Source organism: Periplaneta americana, chromosome 12, assembly GCF_040183065.1.
Source record: "Periplaneta americana isolate PAMFEO1 chromosome 12, P.americana_PAMFEO1_priV1, whole genome shotgun sequence".
NCBI classification, from domain to species: domain Eukaryota; kingdom Metazoa; phylum Arthropoda; class Insecta; order Blattodea; family Blattidae; genus Periplaneta; species Periplaneta americana.
The window spans coordinates 103,600,083-103,622,457 of record NC_091128.1 but is presented as its reverse complement, the minus strand read 5'-3'; the positions used below and the strand labels follow the sequence as shown (position 1 = coordinate 103,622,457).

General features: G+C 35.5%; 1 protein-coding gene across 1 annotated transcript in view; it reads left to right on the top strand.

Annotated features, from left to right (window-relative positions):
* The first annotated feature begins 416 nt into the window (after window positions 1-416).
* sv (paired box protein shaven) overlaps window positions 417-22,375 on the top strand; it is a 1,022,136-nt gene continuing 1,000,177 nt past the window's right edge. Inside the window, exon 1 of the mRNA XM_069841828.1 lies at window positions 417-593. The gene's annotated coding sequence lies outside the window, so the exon portion shown is untranslated. The remainder of the gene's footprint in view (window positions 594-22,375) is intronic.

Sequence of the window (22,375 nt, the reverse complement as noted above, 5' to 3'; positions counted from 1 at the left end):
ATAAGTCTCAAAATACTGTTGCAAATCCCAATATTCTTCTAATCCAGCATATCCATTCCAACGTAACTGAACTTAGGGAAAATAGTAAGACTATGCTTAGAATAGGAGTAATCTATGTGAAGATACATTAATTTTCATCTAATTTATTACTAATTTTTCCGTCCAGAGGTAATATTGTAGTATTCCGAGTGTATTTTCGGTGCTGAATCTACGGTGTAATTTTTATTTGGCGCAAATGATCGGAACATGATTAAAATAAATGGTTAAGTATTGAAGTCGTCGAACATATGTCGTTTTTACGTTAGCATTAATACGCAAATACTTTCCATAGAGGGCGCTGTGATCGAAATGACATCTGTGGTGGTGTATTTTGTCCTTGGATTTGACTATTAGTAGAGGCTATGGCAGGGAGTTGTTCGGACGAATGCGGAACTTGTGGATATTCGACGACGGTGTTAGAACTTTCTAAGTAATTGTGCGCCGACGCAAGTGCTTATTTAGCAGGATTCATATTGAAGATCTGCTATTCTGACCATCAAGACCATTCCTCCAAGCTGACAGGCTTGTTGTATTCGCCGGTCCATCATTGAAACGTAAGTTAAAAAAATATCTGTACATATTTGAACTTCGATGTCGCTATGGAGTAAACACAGGACTGATGTGTAATTCGTGGTTCGTTATTTTATTATGAAATGGAACTTTACAAATACATACATATCTGAAAAAAAATAAGTAGGCGAGCTTTTGCAAGGTCGAGTATCAGTGACCAGTTAGAGTTGGTTTGTTCAGGCTTGTTTTGTAATAGAAAGCGAGTTTTCGTAAGTTCTAGGATCAGTGACAGGTTAGTTTTAGTTTGGTTAGGCTTTTGATATGCTTTTGCTTTGTTTTTTTTTTCAATTGATATATAGTAGAACCCCAGTTATCCGTCACCTATTAACCGATTGGTGGATTATCCGACTGTCTTTCTCTCGCTTTTCTTCCTACAGAAATATATAGAGTATGCTACTGTATATTATATTAGCAAGTTATTTTTTTATAGAGAGTGTTATTACAAGATTTTACCCTTACACAGTATGGTCTACTGTTCGAGTTGTCGTGCTGTACAACTTCAAAATAAAATGTCTTCCACGGGTATCAAAAGAAATCATGTTGTGCAAAGTATAAAAAAAGTACAAATAACTGAGTGGTTTCTGGAAACGAGAAACTGTGACTCATCTCAGAATACGAGATCGGAGTCACAACCATGTACAATTTAATAAAAAACAGGAATGACATATATGAAGTATGTAAATCTACAATATGAGACCTCCATTATTCCTCTATCTTTCCACAAAAAGCCATTACAAGAAATTTCCTTGTCCCCCAAAACCAGTTGTTAACAACCAGACTTATAGTAGAAAAGTTTTCCGGGCTATGAGGCCGTGGTCTGTTGGTTGTGAGACCAAACGTTTCGTTCACTGCTGCGGTGAACATCTTCAGTGGTCTCACAACCAACAGACCACGGCCTCATAGCACGGAAAACTTTTCTACTATTGACGCCGGCCGTGAAAGCCTACACTCCAATATAACCAGACTTATGTTAGTGAATTTCTGATCAACTACCTAGTGTGTTCAATACAAGACCATAAAGGAAATTACGAAAGTGTAAGCTTTATTCACTAAATTTAAGAAATTCTTTTATGGTACGGATTATCCGATTTTTCGATTAACCGTTCAGCCCACCTCCTTCATTACCACGGATAATAGGGCTTCTACTACTATGATGTGTACAAAACCATTTTAGCGCAAACGATCATAGAAGAAGTTAGGATTTGTACCAGTCTTGCTCTCATAATCTTCATGAAACGTCTAAAAACGCAGAAATATAGTTCCGCTAAACTGAAGAATTTGCTACTGTAGCTTTGAACCGTGCCGTTATGATTACGATAAAATTTAACTAAATACACAATGTCGCCAACATAAGGACATGATGTTGGTCTGTGACGTCGTTAGAAGGAGAAATTTGTTTTTTTTTTCTCCCTACCTCCTTCGTTCTGAACATTACTGAGAGATAGCACCACTGTTAACGACAAGATGTATTTGCGTAAATATTGCGAGTAGATTACGTAGCTTAAGTGGGGGGCTCGCAACAGGAACAGTTTTGCTGTGGCGCATGCGCGGACCTCTCATGCAGTGGCAGCGTGATCCTTACTTGAATTTATTTTCGTGTGTACATTCCAGATCAATCAAGAAGATCCCTTCTTGCTCCGGTTACACGTCTTTCATATTATACGAAGATTAGGTTTGGTTGGTTTAGGTTTTTATTATCAAAGTCTGCGTATGCGCAGACAACCAAAATGATCCTATACCAGGCGTCGTCAACCGATCGCACACTCGTGCTGGCTCGAGCTGCACAGTGCACTCGTGAATCAGTCGCTGTGCAGGAGAGGGGAGGGGATGATAGTTGAAACCGGCTCAGTGGCGGTCTAAAAGTACATTCATTCAAGCGTTGCCCGTATCCCTTATACTCCTATGCCTATTGGTTATGCACCATTATATGTGTTTCTGTTTGAAATATACGTAATAAAATTTATCCTATAACTTAAAGAATTTTAAACATGCAATCATTAATTTATTCTGATAAATTAGTAAACAAACCGAGCACATTAAATATGCTGAAATCACCCAAATAATACACTGAGTTTAACAACCCATTTTGTTCCTAAAGCTGGAAACAGTTTCTTCAATTTTATGTTTAACATAAATTATTCCTTCTTTCAATAACCGTAAACTAAATTATTACATGAAAATAAAGGCCACAAATATGTACAACTATTAAAAATTAATAAACTATATTCAATACTTGTTCTCCATCAAAGAGAGAGAATATACGAGAATTGTTTTGCTATACAGTATATCTAATAAACATTTTTCCTTTCTGGAAACATAGTACATGCCAAATGAGCTTATTAAACTTACTTTAAGATAACGAATTGCAAAAATTACTTTTTTACCGATAGTTAGGGAAGAATATGTAACGTTTAGTTTATTATTATTATTATTATTATTAATATTATCCACATTAGTTAAAAGTAATATTTGGATGAGAGTGGTTCGTTCTTCTCCCTTATATTTTTCATAATAATTTGAGTGATAGGACGAATAATATCGTTGTAGGTTGAAATTCCTTCTGTTATTCAGAACTTTACCACAAATCAAATACGTGAGCACTCCCTACTTTTCAGCAAATAGAAATGACCCCTTCTTCTGACATTTCTGGTCCTCCACTGTGTACTACAGAGAACAAACTGTGTCCGTAGACCTGCACAGACATCGCTACACAGAAGGCGAGGCGCTGCACATAACTAACACCACGGTCAGTTGAGGACGCCTGTCCTATACGTAATACGATCAGCTGTTGGCAAAAATAGAAGTGTTAAACTAAAACTGAAGCGAGTTCTTGAAAAAATCCTGCTTGCTCCAAATTCTGTGAAGTGTTATATGAACTAAATAGTGAACAGACACAAGATTATAATAAATAGAAACTAGCCTATTTGAAATTCGTACCAATAACATCGTGTGATGTCGAAAAAACATTTTGTTGATTGACAATCGAACTAGGTATATTATTAAATTTGACAGTTTACGAATGTACACTGCAACAAAATTAGTGGCACTTTAACTACACCATTATTATTTAGAATGTATCACCAGCGAATAGGGATTATAAAGAATGGACAATGAGCGAATTTTCCTGTGTTTTGTTTCTCTGTGCGCCAGCGTTTAGTTCTACTTTCAAGCGCTAGAGGTTAGTTTAATCGAGCATAGGCTAAGATAATAATTGAGAATAGAGTTGAGACGCAGGATTCAAACATCGCATACCTTATTGCATAATCAGTAACGCTTTGCTTCAAATAAATTCAAGTTAACAGCTTTTCCTTATTTCTCAGTGACGAACTAGTTGTAATAATACTTTTTTATATTTCAGATATAATAAATTATATTATAAAATAATATAATACATTATAAAATTATGTATCAAATTCATTTAATATTTGTATATAATATACTTACTTCTCATAAGAGTTTTGTTTTTCCATTTTCAGTGCTATCAAATAATTACATATATTAATTGTTGTTGGGGTCAACGTCTCAACTCTCATTATAAAGGAACTCTAGAGTCTAGACATTACAGTTAATGACGGATTTATTATTTTATGGATCCAATTTATTTTATTTGGGTACATAATGTACCTAGATGTATTAATTATATGTGTTAATTTCCGCTGTGTCGACTGCTAGCTGGAGTGATGTCAGCGCCAACTCTAGGGAGAAAGCAGAATCTCACCCTCTAGCTTGCTTGAAGGTCATTGAAATCAGTCCGGCTACATCAAAGGTACCGACGCGAAGTGTCCATTCTTTATAATCCATATTCGATAGTATCATCACTTTCTACAAAGAAAATGAAGTAGTCACATGATTATATCGAGCAATGTTTCGATTCAAGCACAGCAGTGCTCTGTAGAAGCCTCTATACTACCCTGAATTGATGTAAACAACACGGCTTACATAATGCGCGACGCAGTTAAGTTCATAGATTTCGGGCATAAATTCCATCCATAGTGATCATATTATTTACTTGATATAATGACATTTATAACATTCTGCAAATATTACCCGAGATAAATTATTTATGGTTAAGGCTAAACACGAGCAACAATAGATCTAAAATGTAATCCATGTTTAATATTCCTAAATTCTAAGTAAGTTTGTGGTCACTTGATAATTTTATTTATAGTTTTCGTTTTCTATATAAGCAGGCATAAGATTTAAACCAGCCTAAGGTGTTATCTTCAACACCATGAAAACTTAATTAATTAATTTTTAAATTTATTTTTAGATTACTTTTAATTTATTTTAATTGATTTTTTAATCAATTAATTTATTTATTTATTTACTCTTCAGAAAATTGCATCAACCATTTTAAAATCTTCATTGAACATCATCAATCACCATCTCTATTCATCTTTGTAACATTCAATGTATATTATTTATTTTCAATAAATTTTTGTTTTGAAGCTACCACATCTTGTCGCAGAACATTCTTTTTTAAAATTTCATTATGCATATTTTTACATTAATTTACATTTTCTTTTTTGTTCATTTGAATTGATTAGGATGCCGATATTTTAAATCCAAGATTTGGACGGTTATCATTTCGATTATGTTATTTACTTATTTATTTACTTACTTATTTATTTACTTATTTGTTTATTTACTTATTTATTATTTATTTAGTTATTTAGTTAGTCATTTATTTATTTATTTATTTATTTATTTATTTATTTATTTATTTATATAACAGAGCAAACTCCCAATTACAGTAGACAGTACAGATATTTGTTTAAAACATAGAATTGCAGATAACATGAAAAAAGAGATAAAAAAGATACAAATGCAAGATACAAATGTAAATACAAATTAAAAATGAAAAACGTGAAGCAAAAAAAAAAAAAAACAGAAAACTAGATACTACCTAAATAAAAGACACAGATATAAATATAAATGAAAGATACAAAATAAAAATAATGAAAAATAGATAAGTATAGATATCATAGCCAAAAATGTAAAATGTAGCTATAATTGGCAAATTACAGAGTAACAAATAGATAGCAATATTATTTAAAATCAACTATCTTCAGTATATTAATAAGAAAATGTTCATATTTCATGTAAGAAATGCTGAAATCTAGATCCCATGTTTTACATATTTCATTGAAATTTGAACACTTTTTTTATTATGATTTACAAATGACCGACCAATGCATCCATACTTCTTTTATTTTTTGACAGATGGCATGCATTGATAATTCACTAGTAATCAAAGGATATTTTATTGTAGTGCAAATCTGTCAAAATGTGCATATTAATATTATGATTAATTCAATACGTGCACTCCTTAAAACTGTAATCACAGAATTCTAGGCTCTCTGTGTTTTTTGGTAATATTTGTATGATACAGCATGATAATTTCTTATAACATCAGTGAATCCATGAAAATAATATCGACTTGTTACGTAATATAAATACACAGAGTATAGCCCTACTGTATGTATAGGCTATACAGTAAATCGCAAGTCTAATGTTGTAATGCTTAATGAGAACATAAATAAATTGCGACGAATTAAAAAAGTCATAAATGCAATAATTGCTTGTATTTAAATAGACTTGCTTTTTTTTTACGTTTGTACTAGAAAGCTTGGCTGCAATATGTAGGCCTAGTATTACAACCTGCGATACAACTGATTATACCGAAGTAGGTACAAAAATATGTTGCTAGTTTCTGATTTTCTTTGGAGCCCATCCTACTAGAAATAAAATTAATGTACGATACTTTAAAGGAGCCGTGGCGAAAATATGATTCGCAAGCACATTGTGGCTCGCAATGATAGTTGTGCAATTTCCTTGCTTCCTACCTCCCCCAACCCCCAACCTCTCACTCATTGAAATCAAACTCCGTTCCATTTGTATTTGTCTCTGGCCTGCGAGTGGCGTCGTCGCAATGTCTCTCTCGAAACCATGCACTGTACCTCTACAAAACGAAGTTTCAAGTAGGATGGAAGGACGCATTTTTTTACTGACAATATGATGAGAATATTAATGTCTGATTTGTTTACAAGTATTACGAGGAAAACGGTTGTATAACATAAAACGGCATTATACTACATGTTGCTTAAGAAATATTAAAAGGTTGTGTTGTTATTATTGTTATTATTATTATTATTATTATTATTATTATTATTATTATTATTATTATTATCTCTGTACGTCGATCTTTTTTCAGCAGATGTGCGGATAATGCGATTAGATCTTCAATTTAACTCTCAGATTTACAATGTGATATTAAATGAAAGCTAGATGTAAGGACTTGACAAATGTTGAACTTTTCAAATCTTTACCAAAAAATAAATGTCCGAAGCTTCGTTTTTTCGCTTGCTCTGTTGAAATGTTAAATGTTATGTTTTATTTAACGACGCTCGCAACTGCAGCGTCGCCGGTGTGCCGGAATTTTGTCCCGCAGGAGTTCTTTTACATGCCAGTAAATCTACTGACATGAGTCTGTCGCATTTAAACACACTTAAATGCCATCGACCTCGGCCGGGATCGAACTCGCAATCTCGATCATAGAAGACCAGCGCTATACCAACTACGCTCCCGAGGGCGACTATTGCGAATAAAAATAGTAAAAACCAAATTTAGATCATGACTGAAAGATAGATACCTTCGTGATCAACTACGACTGGCAGTAAGTGTTATAATTCCTGATTTTGAAACTCTGTCGCAGAGACATTCTGAAGACAGCTAATAGGTTGTGATAATGTGTCCTATGTTTTCTTGTTCATTTCTTTCTTCGTTGTACGTAATAAACATTAATTTGTAACCTTATTCTGTATAAAATTGTATTAAAGTGCTTGACGTAAGGAAAATGAAAATCCGTTAATAAGTCAGTTGCTTCACTTCCCCTTCGAGTCTTCGCCTCCCTCCATAGGTGCTATACACATTGCAGGTTAGGCCTACACAGTGGCTGGGCGCAAGATCACATAAAGACATGTTTGAAGGCAGAATGGGGTAATACAGTATAATATATGGAGACATTGATTTAATTAAAAATACCAAACCTAATTGAGTAACTAAACGTATCAGGAACGTAATATTAGCGGATCTTAATCTTTTTTGTTGTCATTTTCATTGCGCTGCACGTATTCAACAGGTAGAATTTCTTAGCAAGTTGTTTCGTATGTAACTCTGATAAGGTACTTTAGGAGTGAACGAGGTAGAACATGGGTTGGGGTAGTGAAAGAGGAATATTTTTTTATCCTCCTCTATTCCTTTCTGGACTATGATTCTTTGAGAACGTGTTTCAATAATAAGATAATGCAAGATAATTACAATCTGCGCTACAACTTACTGAATTTAAGATAATGAACAGTAATGTTCATGAACATATACTGTTAATATATTGTGTAAATGTATTTCATCCCTTGATATCTAGCTTAAAACGTGTTGGAGGGAGTAGCATTACGTTCGCTTGATGCATCATTCATCAGGTGACGTGTAGTCAACTCAAACAGCGTATTTCGAATCTCACCGGACCGGTGGAGAACAATGACGTCATGCTGCAGCGAAATAGGAACAAAACTGCTGGAAGGATCGATGGCTGTCGTGGCGACTGTATAAGTTATCTGTGCTACGGTAGCAAAATTTTGCGAAATTTCCGTACTGCCATCTCGTTCAAAGAAAAGAGAGCATAAACAATTTATTTCTTGAACCAGTAGTAATAACTGGTCCGTTGACATGTTCGCTCATAAGCCATTAACATATTGTTTTTACGTTGTGCTCATTACAAACAATACAGCAGAACTAAAGCAGAACACACCGCCATGACACAACAGTGCACGATGTCATTCGTCTGCTAATTCCCGCCCTATAGAAGAACCAATCAGATTCACTGATGGCGGCTGATGGAGACTGCCACCACCTCTGCAAGCTGATGGCACCGGTGCGACACCGGTGGAGCATCATTGACGTCATCGGTGGAATTCGGAACACCGTGATGCCATCGGATTGCTCACCGGTGAGATTCAGAATACGCTCACAGCACTCGTGCAGTAGGATCTTAAGCTCCAGGCAACCCTGTCAGTCTAAAAGGTTTTGCCCGTGCGTAATAATATGATTAACCATAACTTTTCAGTTATTTCTGAAACTGTCACCATTTTAGAATCATCCTAGTTTGTCAATGACTGAAACTCTAAAAACAAGTGGATAATATCTCGCATATTGTCACAAATCTAAAACACAAATTTATTTAACATGGGTACTCAAGAGGAATAAAATTGTGGGTATGCAGTAATGTCGGCTATACGAGATTGTATGTTAAGTAGTTCCATAGACGCAAACCTGCAGAAATATAACATGTGTGAAAGTGATATTTCTTATTTTAGTTATCGTCGTTGTTCCTGCAATAACCCCTGTGTGATATATTTAAAGATTTTAAGATTTTTGCTCTATTAAATAACTTAAGTAGTGATACAGCAAATAATAAAATCTTCTATATGTAATTATATTTCTTTGTTTCGAAAATGTAAGAGTTCACAATCCCCTATGTATGGCTGTCGTAGGATGAATAAATGTGTTTTTTCTTCCTACTGAAAAATTCTGTATTTTGCACATAGGAGTTATTGCAGGAACAACGACGATATGCTCCTATTACGTCCTCTGATGTGGAACGCTCCTTTTGACGTTCCAAACGCTGTCCGAGTGAGCATCGCAGAAAATCTTCCCTCGAAACATAGAAAATATACTACATCGTAATTCACTGCAATACTGATTGGTCGCAAGGCAAGGCAAGGCGTTTTTTACATAGTGCCCCTGCAGTACATGACAACTTTACTATAGATATAATGTGAACAACAGGCGCATAGGAGTGGGGAGGGAGCGAGTGGAAGGAAATGTAAACACATTGCTAAGTATAGTAGGTGTATAAAATAACAAACTCAATGAACAATGAGTATGAGTTCCATAATGTTTATGTTTATTAATATAAATATAATATATGTAAATGTCGATTTATCGTACAGAATATATGTACACAATATCTATGTGAGATAGTACCTGACCTGATTACTGCAATTAATAATATGTTAAGTTTCCATTTTGTTACGGTGTACAATTACGTACATTCTGAAATTTTCAAGCAAAATACTCCTTCGGTTATCACTCAGACAATTTTTATACTGCGAAAAGGATCTTTCCACATCACTCGACTTTATCGGTACGTATTTGAAGTAGTTCAAATTAGGGCTGGGGACGGTGCGGTTCGGAGCAGTTACTGTGACGTCATTACTCGGTTGAACCGAGTACAGTACAGAGTACAAATTTGTGGCGGCAGATTTAAAATTTATATACGTAGATTGAGTCGATTTTAGAACGTACTTTGAAAGTGAAACCAAGCGTGTTTTAAAAGCGTTGTAGTAAAGCGCTTTCACTTTGCCAATTGACGAGAAAAAAGTGCTTCTCTTCATTGCAAAATGGCAGTTGCAAAATTCATTGCGTGATTACAACTATTTGCGGAGTTATTTTGTATGAAATAACTATTTAACTTTCATGTTGTTATATATGACAGACAAAATAAAATTAATAAAATAATTTATAATACTAACAACTAATAAATTAACATGTGATGTAAACGTTAAACGCTGCAGCTAATTAAAAAAGAAGATAGAAAGAATCGGACTCCATGAAGCGCTGCCTAAAACACTTAAAAATAACACACAGAATTATTTACTATTACGGAAAGTGGATAAAATAATCAATAAAACGTGTAATCTTAAACTGGAGAATATAATGTTTATTTTATAACATTACTAGCCTTCAATATAACTATGTTCACTTTGGTGAAGAATAATATTATTGATAAATTAAAGTAATTAGGTGACACAATTCGTAGGAATAAATACAAATAAAATTATGACTGATGAGGTAACACAAATCCAATAATCACAAATAGAAGAAAAATAAAATGCACTTCCTTTTTTAACATATTTTAATATTAATCAAACACACTAATATGATGATGATGATGATGATATTATTATTATTATTATTATTATTATTATTATTATTAATATTATAAGCATGTATAGTAATATGTTTAGACTGTCAATGTTCATTAGGTCCACTTGACAGGTCTTATTATAAATAGGATGAACTCCTCTTCAATACTAGAGGCCTTTCAGCCCGTCTTGGGGATAAGGAAATAATTTGTCCTGCAGCAGAAACTATTTAAATACAACAGTACCTATATTGTTGTCTGCTAGAATTAAGTAAAACACGAGAACTCTGTTTGAACGTTTGAACTGACCGGTAACGGCTACGGTTAACCGAGTAACTTCGGTGCTCCGCTGCCAAGCACATAAAACGATAGAACCGAGTAACTCAACGGATCTACTCGCTCCGTCCCCAGCTCTAGTTCAAATCGATGTCTTGTACACACCAACTCACTCTTCGATGTATTAAGCAACACCAGTAGTCTTGCACAGTGTTTTTACTCATTCTGCGACTCAATTCCTTCTCCCCCATCCTCTCACCAATAGTCCGCTTAGCATTAAGGTAAAGCTTTTGTTTGCGTGTAGAAACGCCTCGTACTGATTGCAGTGAAAAATAGGACATTGCTTCAGTCTCGTTATTAGAAGAATCTATAAATTGATTAATTTCGCAAAGAATCTACTGGCGTGAAGTGTATATAAGCTTATGAGTTGTCTAGAATCATAACTCACACTATCCAAGAACTTGTTTTTTTTTTTTTTTTTGGCAATTAAGCGAAAACTTAATCTCAATAATCACCATTTTGCAGTAATTACTTCAAATATCCCATCTATTATAATTCTAAATATTAACGTCTGTTTTTATTTAATTTAATTTACGGGAGGGGGCACTATGGCTCAGCACTGCGACCTGTTAAGATCTATTGCTCAAGCTAGATGTATTCCCAAACCCACACCGACTGACTAAGATTCGCTGCGTTCCCAGGTATTAATGTATTAACTTCAAGTAGGTTATATAACAATGTATTCCAGCAGGAAAAACTTTAGATAAATTATTTTATATATTTTAACTATTTTATATGTACTAATTTTATCCATGACATTGTTCGTACTCTAACTTTGTAAAGTGTTCGTACCTTGTAACATTCATTCTCAATGATCTGAAGATGGAAAATTATTGCCGAAAACGTTCATCGATTCAACATCGTCCTACAAGTTACGCTAACTTAATGAATAAATTTTCACTTAGCATTCGATAAGCTATCTAAGACGGCAAATACATAATATTAATTTAATTCCTATATCTTAGCTTGTCGAAATCCATATAACATGCCTTTAAAATTTAAAATTTTAAATTTTCTGTCTTCAGCTCTGAAAGACAAGAAATTTTACTGTCATGAACATGAAATTTAATGTCATTGATGCAAGTAACCTTGTAACACAGGTCTTTTAGTGACAATATCATGAAAGTGTGGGTTGAGAGAAAGGGGAGGTAAGCTCAATACTATGGGTAGACGGCTCCATTCAGACGGTACGGGGATTCGTCGAAACGGGAACTTTATTCGAATCGATTTCATGAGGACAGAAGTACACACACGGTTCGATGTTTACTTCGTGCATAAGTTTAATTTTATTAAATACTTCGTAGGCAACAGCTGTGGATGTGTTTCTGGTTCTGTATTGGTTGGTGATACCAGATACTCTATCGAGAATGGAGTCTGAAAGTACAGTTAAGGCTGGTTCACAATAAATCGGGAACGAAAACGACAACGGGAACGAGAACGGAAATATTGCTAAAATAAATGTATTTAAATATGAGCAATCACAATTAACTATTGTGAACCCTCACATTTAAATACATTTATTTTAACATTAGTTCCGTTCTCGTCGTTTCCGATCCCGGTTTATTGTGAACCAGCCTTAATAGTCACTGGAGTTGCTCAGGCGGTAGCGCTTATTCATGTTGATCCGGAGTTTTGCTCGGACTGATTACCTGATTGGGGGTTTTCCGAAGGTTTTCCCAACCGTAACGCGAATGTCAGGTAATCTATGGTGAATTCTCAGCCTCATCTCGCCAAATACCATCTCAATATCACCAATTCCATTGAAGCTAAATAACCCAGTAGTTGATACAGCGTCGTTAAATAACGAAGTAAGAAAAAGGGGGTACAGTAATAGACCAACACTAGTTCTGAAGAGTTGCAGAGACTTCTTTGTACATCGTAGAAAAGCACAGTCTTCGTCACATTTTTTTACACATGTGTAAAAAAAAAACCTTTTTTTCTCTCTTATTAATTATATAATTTTAATTAATTTAAATTTATTAAAGGATGTGATATCTGAAACATGCAATGTGCAGGGGAAGAAAAGCGTTTTATGTATTTTTGTTCTTTTTTATTTTCTATTTGTATTTTTATCTTTTATGTTTTCCCAACTAATTTATTTAACGAGTTGTATTTTTGCTACAACAGGACTATGACAAAGAGGCCGAAGTCCTTTCCCAAGGCCACAGTCGTTCGCACGTGTTTGCCTAATTCACTGCGTTTTTCAATTGTGAATTGGCATGCATTCGAGTTGCTGGAATTCTGATTTGGGAACCAATGAGCTGCAGGTTTAAACTATCACAGTATGGATCTGGCAACGACGTAGAAACTGACTGCTGAGGATTAAGAAACATCTGCATCCTCGCACATTTTTAATGACTTCAGTAGCGTATGACCGGAATTTCGATTTGTATACTGTAAAAACCCATTGACGAGTCTGGACGCAATTATGCATTTAAATGAGTTTAAATCCTGAAAAGAAAATGTTCAGAATCATCGTATCGTCCCACATAGCCTACATTTCAGATTTTGTAAAACACAAGCTCAAGTTCGAGTCCCAACTCCGGCACTATATTAATATGATCACAGGATTTAAATGACTTTGTGCATTTCCGTGGGACCAAAGTGATGTTTATGCTGTAGCCTGTATCTAGTGCTAAATAATTTCTTGGCACTGTACACAATTATCAGAATTCCCGTCTTCTGTGTAACTTCATCCCTCTTAGCCCCAAATATTTTCCTAAGAACCGTATTCTCAAACATCCTTAATCCCTGTTCCTCTCTCACAGTGACAGTTCAAGTTTCACAAGCATACAGAACAACCGGTAATATAACTGTTTTATAAATTCTAACTTTCAGATTTTTTGACAGCAGACTAGATGACGAAAGCTTCTCAACCGAATAATAACATGCATGTGCACCACTTTGAAATAAAAAAGAACGAGTTTTAAAACAGATTCAGACTTTAAAAGTAGAGAGTTCTAACGTTCAGAATTAGCTTTATATTCCCTGAAAAAATTCTAAAAATTTAAACTCAAATACAATATGCAACAAAAAAAGAGAAAGTGTGGAAACTATGGGCCGTATTCATAGACATTCTTAGCGCGTGCTTCCGGTGGATGATCAGCGAATTAACGTTTTTCGTATTCATAAACCAGTATTAGCGATATGATATGATATGATATGAATCCTGTAAAAATAATCAGTCGATAGCCGGGACTAGTTTAGCATGCTCGTAGCACGGGCTAGCGAAATGTCTATGAATAGCGCCCTATGTGTTTTATGGTTTGAATTTAAAGATTGTTTGAAAATATAAACGATTTCCCTTTTATTTTTGAAAACATGCTGTTGAACCTCTGCATCAGTTACTTGTTATGCTGCGCTTTTTTTCCCCCCCCTCTGATAGTAGGTATACTGAAAACGATGTAAGATTTCGGAAGTGTCCTTAAATCTACACATAATTATATTACCAAACTCATAAAAATAATTTTATTATTTTAATGACCTCTGTTTCATAAACAAATTATAAATACGCACACTGATATTAGTTCATTAGTCGGATGACTGGAAATAGAGTTCAGTCAGGATGGTCATGCATGATTTAGTTTGGTTACAATCTGTTTGGGAGTATAACGTTGGCAGCCAGTATTAAGAAGCTATTTGAGGTTAAGTCTGACAAGCCTACTGAAGTTGACGGTATTGGTTCTGTACAGGGTTTTTATGATATTCTGTCTGTTATCGAAGAATGAACATGTTTCTTAACGAAGATTCTCTACGAGCATCGGCCATTTTAACAGCAATAATATAATAAAACAGAAGCGATTGTCTTATTTTCTTTCCAAGCAGTAATACCAATCGTATTCCACTATAGTTTAACTTAACCGAGGCTCTGTAATACGGCGCATGGAATTAAACTCTTGGTTAGGTTTAACTTCGGTTTAACTTAATCTTTAGATTAACCGCATTTATAATACCGGGCCTTAAGCGTGAAAGTCGTGTATTTATATTTAGTTCAAGGTGGTGGTGGTTGTTGTGGTGGTAGTTGTAGTGATTATGGTAGTGTGGACTGTGACTGTGAAGCAGAATCGTCTGTTATGACACAAACTGTATGTAAGCGTGTGTATCTTTGAAGGTTTCTAAAATGCAATCGCCTGGCATCGAATTCGTGTTGTCTGCGCCAACTCCACCCACTGCCTTAGAAGCGCTTGCAGTGATACACGGATCGTAAATACAGTAATCTAGCGTGATAGCCACTGACACACGGCGAATCGTGTCACTTCTTGCCAGATACTGTCGATCAGGTCATGCAGGGCCCTGTCCCTCGGGACGCACCATGAATCAATATCCCCCCGCACGAAGATGCAAACTTCGATAGCTTTGCATAATTATGTACCACGTCAAAGTGAACCTACACAAAAAATGGCTTCTGGACGTACGTGGTGATTACCATAGCTGCGTGCACACAACTCGAGTATGCGAGATGCCGGCTTTGCGCAACCTTCCGATGTCAGACAGCGAATTTTTTAATTCCTGACATTGGAAATTAATTTCTAGAAAGTCAAAGATTTATAAATCTTCTTAGAGAGAGTGGTTTTCTTATTATATTATGCACAGTATTGGCAAAAAAAAAAAAAAAAAAAAAAAACCGGACCGACCCTTGTAGCTGATACAAAAGAATCGTGTGCTGTGTATTGTGTCAAACTGTGGTAATTTCAATATGGATAGTGAAGCCAGAGGTATGTACTGCTATTCAATGTAAAGATACGCAGTTATCTTTGCCGAATAGAGATAGAAATGTAATATTGATGCCGGATGAAAATGAAACTCTCAAAGTTTTTTCGTCTGTAAGTTTTAGGCACTGAAGGAAACAAAAGACGGTAAGAATCGAACAAATGCAATAAATTTGTTTGTTACAATTGATTATACAAGATGGATGTGTTTTGTGACTAGCAAAATTTGAGTCTGTGACTCTGAAATCAGCTACAAGTGTGTGTCCGGTTATTTTTGCGACTACTGTACATTCATTTAGCAGTCGGCAACATTTTTAATCATTCAGTCAGCAAGAAAATTTCTCGGTAATCGGAGAATATGAAACTTTCATAAAGGTTTTGCAGATGCTGTTGTGAATTTAGCCATGATGAAAAAGAACGATCATAATATTTGAACAGACATTTAGCTACTATTGCAGTCGATTGAAGAAAAATGATAATTTGACTTGTTTAAAGAGCATGAGGTTGACATTTTCTTTCTTTCTTTCTTTCTTTCTTTCTTTCTTTCTTTCTTTCTTTCTTTCTTTCTTTCTTTCTTTCTTTTCCGTTAAGGCTATTCACCGTATTTTCCGTCATATAAGATGTACCCCTCGTTTTATACACATTTTTGAAGGAAAAAGAAACTTTATCACTAAATATTATAATGAATTTGAATCAGGGATTGCAGAAACAGCACATGTCACTATTTGTGGCGAAATGAGTTTATTCAAGTTTCATGGACTGTTGATATAGGGCTATCATTCCACGCAGAAACCACATATATCAATGTAGCCGTCACATTTGGAAATCCTGGAAGCGCGCAGGAACAACTCATGTCAAAGACATGTGCCGACACATTGGTTCCGATTCCAGACGGCAAACATCTACGACACAAGGATACAAAAAATGATCCCACTGAAAGACGAATGTCTCAATTCTGGTGGTGAATACGTTGAAAAATTACTCAATAATTGCTATATCTGTTAGAATAAAACTTTCCATGAAAATTTCATGGAAAGTTTTATTCTAACAGATATTTAGTTTTGTTCTCTTTCTGTAAACGGCCCCAGGGAAACTTATTTTTAAGGCCTTCGTAATTGCACTCGATTGGCCATATTAAAATGTTGAAAGAAAAAAGATTAATTTTTTTTATCCTCCCCCATTAGAATGTTTGCTTGTAAGTACAAAGGAAAATACCATATTTATCTTCTTCATTGGCATATCCAGAAAAACTCGTGCCAATTCAAAGAGAGAAGCTTGACGATATACGCAAACTAATGCGTTACATGCCACACGAATATAAACATTTTTATAATATTCTTCTGTGGCCTATGTGGAAAAGTAAGTTCATTTATATGCTGAACTTATGTATTAAGTACACAGTAGGCCTATGCATATATTATATCCCTAATTTGACAAATTTTAGTTGAACTGAAATTATTATATTACAGTTTTGATTCCTTGAAGAAACAGCACTTGTGAAGCTAATATATATATTCACTTATTTCATTAACAATTAATTAGATTCCAATAAATTTGTTATAAAACGACACATCTATTAGGCTTCTGTCTCAAGAAGCCAGTACTATAACCAATGATGTGGTCTACCACCAGTAATATCGTTTTTTGTGTCTACTGAAAAATTCGGTTTTCGTGACATGTGCTGTTTCTGCAATCACAGATTCATTTACAATATTCAAAATATAAAATAATATGTGGATCTACTTCAATAGTTTATAGTCGCATCACTACGGGGATGACAGTGTGAAATGGTTATCGCACAGAGAGCGATCTTACACGTAAAATGTAATACAGTTGTGAATCGACAACCGTGCATAAAGAATGGATGTGGCCCGATGGGTCTTTACGCAGGGTATGTGTGCTGTGATGCTATTTCAACTTTTGTAATAGCTAAGATACACGGGTAGCGTGATGCTGTGCCGTTTATGGGTGTTTGATTGCTACCCTACCCTGTTCTACCCCGCTAATACACAAACTGCCCTTTCAATTGTATAGGTCTATTTCAAGATTTCGAACCGCGTCCGCATTCTCACAGAAAAAAAAATAGTTGCCGTGACTTATATGCCTTAACTTTCGTATTCTAATTTGTAATTTTTGCATAGCATTTCTCCCAAATGATGCTTAGACCAGGCTTGCAGAATCGGTAAGTATGGGAAGTATGACGTTAGCCTCGCTCCACCTCTATTGGGGATGGTCGACTTCTACGTAGAGTTATTAACGTTCTCTGCGTGATGAAGGTCCATCAGTGGTGGCACTTCAATTTTGAAGGTTTACGATTATGCTGGATTTTATGTCGGTAGATTCTTTGAGATTTCTTTGCACCTAACCTGCTTTAGATTTTTCAAAACTTTCCTGCTATCATCACCTATGAAAACACAAATTTGTAGCATTTAAGTAATGAACCTTGAAAGTTAATATAAACGTCACTATTCATTTCAATACAAAATGAACACAATTAATGATGCCCTTAATTTAATAGTATATAAATAAATAATCAATATACAAGAGAGATGTTTGAAGGTAAATCCAGAAAAGACAAAGTATATGATGTCTCGTGACCAGAATATTGCACAAAACGGAAATATAAACATTGTAAATTTATCCTCTGAAGAGATAGTAAAATTCAAATATATATCTTGGAGCAACAGTAAGAAATATAAATGATACTCGGGAGGAAATCAAACGCAGAATAAATATGGGAAATACGTGTTATTATTCGGTTGAGAAGCTTGTGTCATCCAGTCTGCTGTCAAAAAAGCTGAAAGTTAAAATTTATAAAACAGTTATATTACCGGTTTTTCTGTATGGCTGTGAAACTTGGACTCTCACTTTGAGAGAGGAACATAGGTTAAGTGTGTTTGAAAATAAAGTGCTTAGGAAAATATTTGGGGCTAAGAGGGATGAAGTTACAGGAGAATGGAGAAAGTTACACATTTCAGAACTGCACGCATTGTATTCTTCACCTGACATAATTAGAAACATTAATTCCAGACGTTTGAGATTGACAGGGCATGTAGCGCGTATGGGCGAATTCAGAAATGCATATGGACTGTTAGTTGGGAGGCCGGAAGGGAAAAGGCCCTTGGGGACGGCGAGACGTAGAAGGGAGGATAATATTAAAATGGATTTGAGGGAGGTGGGATATGATGGTAGAGATTAGACTACTCTTGCTTAGGATAGGGACCAATGGTGGGATTATATGAGGGTGGCAATGAAACTCCGGGTTCCTTAAAAGCCATTTGTAAGTAGGCCTAAGTAAGTAATCAATCAATATACAGTTCGTAATAATAAACTTACCCGACTTACTTGTCTATTGGATAATTCTTAATATGGACTTTGTTGAAATGTCGTTTAATATTGAAATGACGAGTAGAAATAAATTGGATGGGACACAGTAAACAAACAATTCTTTCGTCTTCTTCAACAACAAAATAATGATATTCCCATTTCCTTTGGAATAGTATTTCTTCGTGAGTTTAGATTTTGTCATGTTCCAGTTCTTTTCAAACTGCAGTATGCGTATTGTGTACCTGCCGCCGCTAGGATGAATGTTGATATGAGCGAGTGCAACTAGAACGCTATGACCACACTGGTAGAAAAGGTGGGTTGGGTAGGAGTACGAAGGTAGTCACTCTGAGGAGCTACATTTCTGCAGGTTTGGCACAGACCAGCGGTGACCAAAGCGGGTATCGTGTTACATCGTGTAATCAAAGACATTCAAACGGGTACGAGGAGTTTCCTGTATGTTGCTGTGTGTTTCATTCACGTACTGAAGGCAAGCAGTGGCGGTATCACGCCGCTCTACAAACTTGTCTCTACAAGCAGTAAGATGTGGTTTCGTAATGAATGAGAAGGAGAACTTTTTTGTTATTCTGTCGGACAAAATGTAATATGTTTACTTTGCTCAACGGTTCAATTAGAAGTATATAGAAACATTAATTGCTACGCTGAATAATGTATTATTATTATTATTATTATTATTATTATTATTTGTTTGGCTATTATTACTACTATTACTGACACACTATGTGTTTCTACAATTCTTCTGTACCTGCATGAATTTTTAGATCTTCTCCCTAGAAGGATAAAATTATGTTTTATCTCAATTTAATCTTAATCTTTAGATGAGGGTAACTATTTATTAGTTATTCATTTAATAATAATATTGTAGAAAAACTGATTCAGTGTTATGTGCCAACGAACTGTTAAACGCCAGGAATTGACATGTCATAAATCATAGCCAGGAAGAGAAAGATGAGATAAATAAATGTAAGAAAGTCAGCTGCCTAATGGAATTTGACGTATCTCGTGCTCTAAAGCCTTTTAATAGAACAGAATTTCTCAAAAGAGTAATGATTAAAATAGCTTAAATAACTTGTCCATAAGAAGTTTTTAATTTTGAAAAACTACGAATTTCTCGATCAAGTATCGAGAGAAGAATTTAGAAAATTCCTGATTATATTTGAGAGGAAGGTTAAAAAAGAAGCAAGAAAAATTGTATATTATTCACTGGCTCTTGATGACAGCAGTGACATTACTGATACAGCAAAGCTTGAGATTTTTATCCGCGGGATTGATCAAGATCTTAGTACAGGAACGATCACTGGTTGTAGTTTTCATGCAAAGTACCTTTCCTCCGTCTCCTTACGTCATTGGCTGTCTGTCGCATGTAGGCCCTAATCACTGCAGCTCGAGTTTTGGTCACTGCTGGCTTAGATGAAAACAAGCTACAATTTAATAAGAGATTTTGTAAGATAGAAATTAATTTAACATATCACTTCTGGATCGCCTACTTTTGTTTCGTCTACTCCCGTCCTATCAACAAAATATAAATTTGCTTTTCTCTCTGTACATGCAAATGTAAGGCGGAATACCAGTAATACTGAATCTATTTACCGCTGGGACAATGGAGGAGAAGTGAAGAGAAAATGGGTGGGGAAGGGGAAAAGAAGGGAATACTCTGCATTTGAACAGCATCCTTATACAAATTCCAAGGATGCTGGCTGAATACAATGAGCTGAAGGAGCTGATGACCTCGTGATCCCTGCTCTTATTGATTGAGGCTCATGTTACATTTATGCTCAGGAATTTTCTTACTCTTGGTTGATTTGGGAAGCCCAGCATCACAAGTAAGGCTGTTTTCTTTCTTTTTTATCGAACAGTTATGTGTAGATACTCCGAAAGCCTACCGAGGGGGGGATGTTATTACTTTTTGGGTTGTGTTGTTTTTCTGTATTAAAACCCACATAGTTGCATCCGTAAAGGGGAGGAGGGGGGCGGGCGAACTAGCACACGATCCCCCCAGGGCAGGTCACGATTGGACAGCCGCCCACGCCAAACACTCGCCCCGGTATGAGGGGCCCCGCTGCATGCACCAAGGATACAAGTGCAAGCTATGATAAGGGGCGCCCAGCCTTAGTCAGATCGCATTCTAGTCTTAGAGACTCAAAGATTACTTATATTTTAATTGATACTGAATGTGTACTGTTTGATCAGTGGTTAGAGCATTGACGTTTCATATCTGAAGATCTGAGTTCAAATTCCGGTGAAACTTGCAAGGTAATTCTCCATAATATCAAGTATAAACTCCCTTCGAAAGTTTCCACACACGTAAGCAATGTAAAGAAAAAGTTAACTACGAAAATATAGCCCCTAACGTAACAATTTTTTTTAATTATGGGATATTCTTATTGAATTTGGTATTACCAAGAAACTAGTTCGATTAATTAAAATGTGTCTCAGTGAAACTTACAGTAGAGTCCGTATAGGCCAGTTTCTATCTGATGCTTTTCGAATTCACTGCGGGCTAAAGCAAGGAGATGCACTATCACCTTTACTTTTTAATTTCGCTCTAGAATATGCCATTAGGAAAGTTCAGGATAACAGAGAGGGTTTGGAATTGAACTGGTTACATCTGCTTCTTGTCTATGCGGATGACGTGAATATGTTAGGAGAAAATCCACAAACGATTGGGGAAAACACGGAAATTTTATTTGAAGCAAGCAAAGCGATTGCTTTGGAAGTAAATCCCAAAAAGACGAAGTATATGATTGTCTCGTGACCAGAATATTGTACGAAATAGAAACATAACAATTGGAAATTTATCCTTCGAAGAGATGGAAAAATTTAAATATCTTGGAGCAACAGTAACAAATATAAATGATACTCGGGAGGAAATTAAACGCAGAATAAATAAGGGAAATGCCTGTTATTATTCGGTTGAGAAGCTTTTGTCATCTAGTCTGCTGTCAAAAAATTTGAAAGTTAGAATTTATAAAACAGTTATATTACCGGTTGTTCTGTATGGTTGTGAAACTTGGACTGTCACTTTTGAGGAATAGTGATTAAGGGTGTTTGAGAATAAGGTTCTTAGGAAAATATTTGGGGCTAAGAAGGATGAAGTTACAGGAGAATGGAGGAAGTTACACAACGCAGAACTGCACGCATTCTATTCTTCACCTGACATAATTAGGGACATTAAATCCAGACGTTTCAGATGGGCAAGGCATGTAACACATATGGGCGAATCCAGAAATGCATATAGAGTGTTAGTTGGGAGATCGGAGGGAAAAAGACCTTTGGGGAGGCCGAGACGTATATGGGAAGATAATATTAAAATGGATTTGAGGGAGCTGGGATATGATGATAGAGACTGGATTAATCTTGCACAGGATAGGAACCGATGGCGGGCTTATATGAG